The sequence below is a fragment of the Lolium perenne genome, chromosome 1, assembly GCF_019359855.2.
Source record: "Lolium perenne isolate Kyuss_39 chromosome 1, Kyuss_2.0, whole genome shotgun sequence".
Taxonomy (NCBI): domain Eukaryota; kingdom Viridiplantae; phylum Streptophyta; class Magnoliopsida; order Poales; family Poaceae; genus Lolium; species Lolium perenne.
Window position 1 is genome coordinate 8,917,125 of NC_067244.2, and position 5,487 is coordinate 8,922,611.

At 44.7% G+C, this 5,487-nt stretch overlaps 1 long non-coding RNA gene across 1 annotated transcript; it reads left to right on the plus strand.

The window, feature by feature from the left end:
- The first annotated feature begins 634 nt into the window (after positions 1-634).
- LOC139836012 (uncharacterized) lies at positions 635-2,357 on the plus strand. Its single transcript, XR_011751638.1, has 2 exons — positions 635-749; positions 2,028-2,357. It is a non-coding gene; the product is annotated as an uncharacterized lncRNA (long non-coding RNA).
- Positions 2,358-5,487: the final 3,130 nt, after the last annotated feature.

The window sequence follows — 5,487 nt, forward strand, 5'->3', positions numbered from 1 at the left end:
GCCCTGCGTCTCATACACGAGCGGCCCGGGCGCGAATAAATCCCCCCTTTTTGCCTCGCCACGCGGGCACACCTACGTGGCAGTGGAGCCCCACTGTCAGCGACCCAGGCTAGCGCCACTTCGGTGTTAATTGGTCCGGCTTGTTTTCAAAATTCCAATTTCAGTTTTGCCCCCTGGTTACTTTTCGAAAATTTAAAAAGTGCACCTAAATAACTCCAACTTCTGCAAACTTGATATCTATCTTGCTCAGAATTTTATGTACTTTCCAACTATGAAGTTTGTTTTAGCTTTTGAATAAATAAAATTTGAACATATTTAAAATCTGAATTAAATTGAAATAAATGGCATAATTCATAACTTTAATTCTATTACTCCAAATCTGATAAACTTTATATCTAAATGCATCAGAAAAACATGAGGTTTTCAAATATCACATTGTCATGCATCATTGGCATCATCTCTGAATTGTCCAAATTAAAACTTGCAAATTGAATTAAAACTATATGTGAGGGTGCTTATCATTTCATGTGAATTATGAGCACCCCACTTAAAATTGGCTTGCACATATCATCTTGCCATGTCATCATGCATCATATTGCGCATCGCATACTTGTATTGATTTGTGCTATTACTTTCCTTGTATGTGCTATTTGGTTCTTCTCGAATAGACACCGACGCAGAGCAGTACGAGCAGGAGTACGAGTACCCCCAGGAGGATCGTGTCGGTGCTTCTACCTCTGATCTGACAGGCGAGCCCACCCCATCACCTATTTTACATTTTCATGCTCTTTTGATCTATTGCTACCCCTATGTTGCGATTCTGTTGTGTCACGTGTCCTATTCCACCTGTTACCCTATATGATCCGAGTTACACCTTCTTACTCTACCTGATGTTTGTTGTTTGCCAGCTTTGCGAGTCGTAGGCGAGTTTAGGGTTTTGTTGATATCTCGAAATGTTCGGGATATCTCGTTGGGTAGTTGTTTTACTTGCTATATCTGTTGTTGGAGATAATCATGGCTCACCCTAATGATAATATTAAAATGGATAAGAAGAGGCATCGGTGGGTCAACTGTATATTTTGGTTTTACCATGGCTCACTTGTGTCCAATTTTATAATTAGGACGAGTTCTTGTTTTCTGATCCAAGACTGAGCGCACTAACCACACGTGGGAGGTTTCACTGGGGCCCCCCTCGACCTATTACCGGAACTGCTTCCACTGTCCAAGTGCCACAAATAGATTTGTAACGTTTTGTTTCTCTCGGGCGTGCAAGCTTGTTTCCTTGTGGTCAGATGATATGATGTACTTTTGGGGAAGCCGTGAGTGCCTTGTAACCCCGTTGTCTCTTGCACGCTCGTAGGCGCGGTCCGCATTGTTAAGAGGTCATCCTCTAGTGGGCTCTGATCCTTCTTAGCCGTTCTCGCAACAGCTAGGTCCGCGTCGGAGTTCCGATCGGGCTCTGAGACGGATTTAACCTAGATAGGTGGCTTCTTGGACTTGGTCTGTGGTGAAGGGAGGGGTTGTGATGAGAGGTTTCGCCGGCAAGTTTTCTCAAAACCCTTGCTTGTGGAGTCGGACATGCGTGTATGGGTACAGTAGTGCATCCCTGCAGGGTGAGATCTTATCGATAAGCCGTGTCCGCGGTTATGGACGACTTGGAGATGTTTAACTCGATCATAGAATAACTTACACCTTTTCCTGTTGTTAATAATTTGCTAATAAAACTCTTTCAAAAATGTGTGTGCCTTTGCAATACTTCTTGGCGAAGGGGATCGCATTGGCTGGGTTATGTTTGCAGAGTATAGAACTGCTAGATTATGCGCTCTCTCACCTTCTCTGATAGACGTATGTTGTAGTGTGTCTCTATTGGTTAGTTGCTTTGCTGCCGCTAAACTCCACATATAGTCGGGCGAAGTTTACACCGCCCACCAGCAAGCATAGCTGGTCTTGTCTCGCAAGTACGTGTCATTTGGTACTTACCCTCATTTTTCTCCCCCTTTTTCCAGAACCCGCTTTTCGACAAACAGGTACGACAGATGATGAGCAGTACGCAGGGGGCTACTTTGACAAGTTCACGGACGATGACTTCGTTGCGTAGCAGGATCGTTCCTAAGGCAGCAGCATGTGGCTTGTTGGTTATGGAATCCCGCTTGTTTATCTCCAGGACTCTTAGTTCCATTTGGATCTTGTCTGTACCCAGACTATTTGCTACCTTTATGTATGATGTACTGATGGGACATGTGTCCTTTGCGTGTCATTTGTATCTTGCTCAGTAGAGCGTTGCTATATATGAACTTTATTTCCATCTTTTGTGTCATAGATGGTCATGTTGTGATATTGAATCTGTATTCCACCCTTGTACCCTGTGCACCGTGCGTGTATGTGTGAAGTGCACAGGAAGGTGAAGCACTCAGGCTTGGAAAGCCTAACGTGAGCCTATGAGGTGGGTGTTGTGTGCATGGGCGTGTCGAGCTGTTGCATGGCCTACCCATAAGCTTGGGAATGCGAGGCGACCTCACGGTCCCTTGTAGTGACCTCATGCACATAAACCCCTCGTACCTGCATGCTCTGGGTTTTCCTACTCCTGGGGCTTACAGACTTGGTATCAGAGCAGGACTGCCTTTAGGAGCCCTTGCAGCGGACGAAGTTGTGTCTAGAAACTCATATTTTAGTAGCTACATAAAATTTTTTTATGCGCGAGAGTAGGAATTCATTTTATTTCTTACCCCACCCACCCACCCTCTGGTAAGGACGAGCAACGGTTTTACTCTATTCTTATCTTGTTTCACCTAGGTTTGGACGTGTTCGGGGAAACCATAGTGCCATAGGGGAAAATGTGTTTTTGAAAACTTTCTGTACTATGGTTGCTTCAATATCATCTGCTATCAATCTCCACCATATAATCTGTTCCTTTGCAATGTTGGTATTTTCATGCCAACATGCTCTCTCCATCGTTTTGGTGCTATCTCGACCACTTCTTTGTTCCGGTGCATACATCAACCTTCCTTCTCCGGAGTTGTTTCGTCAAGCTCTTTCCTTGTTGTTCTCTTCCAATATGCATAACTTGTGTCGTGTTGGCACTTGTTAATGCTAAAATTCTGTATAGCTACATATCACTATCTTGCGAGATTGTGAAATATTCTTGTTGCTATCATTCTAACCTTCTACAGATTATGTCTAGCTCTCGTGTGCTTGAATTCTTGTACATTGATGATAGCTATGTCATGTCTCTTGTTATCTTCTAAAGTTCCCGTTAAGCACTAATATTGGGTTTTTCATTATCCATGATTGTGCTAACCTTGGTGTCCTTACTCAGAATGGAGAGTGGTGAAGATGATCCTCCACCTGAAATGGACCAAGCTCTGGTTAAAATGGCGCAAGTCCTAAATCAGATGCAGATAAGCCAAGATAGAATCAATGGTGGCATTGCACGTGTCACTATTTAGGAGTTTCTCCAGCTCAACCCGCGCACTTTTGATGTCACCGCAGAGCCAATTGATGCTGATGATTGGTTACGCGAGATGAACAAGACTATTAGTGTGACACATGTGGCTGATGAGAACCGTGTTCCTTATGTGACTTATGTTCTTCGTGGAGTTTCAGCCGCATGGTGGGACAATTATCTGCTGATGAAAGCACCAGATGCAATCATTACCTGGGATGAGTTTCAGCTACTCTTCAAGCGTCATCACATCCCTGACAGCATCATGGAGAGAAAGCGAGAAGAGTTCTGCAATTTGTCTCAAGGCAGCAACACTGTGCTGGCTTATAGAGATGCTTTCTTAAAACTAGCTCGTTATGCTGGAGATGAGGTATCTACAGATGCCAAAAAGCAAGCCATGTTTCGCAAAGGCCTGAACCCAGAGATCAAGTATGCTATACTCTTGGTCAAGTGCAATACCTTTGAGGAGCTCGTTAACACAGCGCTCCAAGAAGAGTATGGTCGTGCAATGCTAGAAGAGTCTCATAAGCGCTCTCGTGAAGCAGGTTCTCTCTCAACAACTGCTATGCCTCCTCAGAAACGTAGGATTTGGGTTCCTTATGTTGCTCCTGCACAACCCACCTACATGCCTGAACCGAGTGGTTTTGTTTCCCGTCCTCCCACCCCTGTTGTTGTTCCAAGGGGCTCTCAAGTTCATCAAAGGTCTGGCAATCAAGCTAAGCAAAGTCACCGTGTTGATGCTCAGCAAAGGCCTAGTTCTGAAGTTCTGGCAAGACCAATGGGTCCTCGCCCTTCTGCAAAAGTTTGCTTCAAGTGTGGTGATCCAGGACACACTTCACGCAACTGCTATCAGAACAAGTCTCTACAACCGTCAAAGGCTTTCAACTATAATAATAAGCCTGGTACGAGAAGTGTATGGGTGAACAATGTCACAGCTGTCCAAGCTAAAAGGGCACCTGATATCGTGCTTGGTGTTCTTCCTGTGAACTCGATCTCAGCAAAAGTTCTGTTTGATACCGGAGCATCACTTTCCTTTGTCTCTCAAAAGTTTGCTCTATCTCATGGGTTGCCTTTGGTTCCTTTGCCCAATAAATTCACGGTGAACTCTCCAGGAGCGCATATGTTTGTTTCTGAGATAAGCCATGGGAATCAAATTCTCATCGGAAGCTATATGTTTCTTGCTTCACTCATAGCTCTCGGCATGTCGGACATTGATGTCATTCTCGGCATGGATTGGTTGAAGGCCAACGAAGCTGTTATTGATTGTGCCAAGCATTCAGTTTTTCTTCCAACTTCGACAGGCCACATAGTCTATTCACCTTCTGAGACACCTTCCGTTCAGCTCTTCGCTTTGAATCCTAGCTCTCTTCCGGAACTTGAGTCTATACCGGTGGTTTGCGACTTTCCTGATGTCTTTCCTGAAGAACTTCCAGGTATGCCACCTGGCAGGGCTGTTGAGTTCGTCATTGAACTAGAACCTGGTACAGCTCCTATCTCCAAGCGGCCTTACAAGATGGGTCCCAATGAGTTGGCTGAACTCAAGAAGCAGCTTGACGAGTTGCAAAAACTTGGTTTCATTCAGCCAAGCACTTCTCCATGGGGATGTCCTACCATCTTCGTCAAGAAAAAGGATAAAACTGATCGATTGGTGGTTGACTACCGCCCTCTCAATGAGAAAACGATCAAGAATACATATCCTCTTCCTCGCATTAATGAGCTCTTTGATCAACTTGCGGGTGCAACTGTGTTCTCTAAGATGGATTTGAGAAGTGGTTATCACCAAATCAAAATCCGCAAGGAGGATGTACCCAAGACAGCCTTCAAAACTCGTTATGGTCTCTATGAATACACCGTCATGTCCTTTGGCCTCACTAATGCTCCTGCCACTTTCTCTCGGTTGATGAACTACATTTTCATGGAGTACCTCGACAAGTTTGTGGTAGTCTATCTCGATCATATCCTTGTCTACTCCAAATCCAATGAGGAGCATGAAGAGCATCTTCGCCTCATCCTCATGAAGCTTCGTGAACATCGCCTTTATGCCA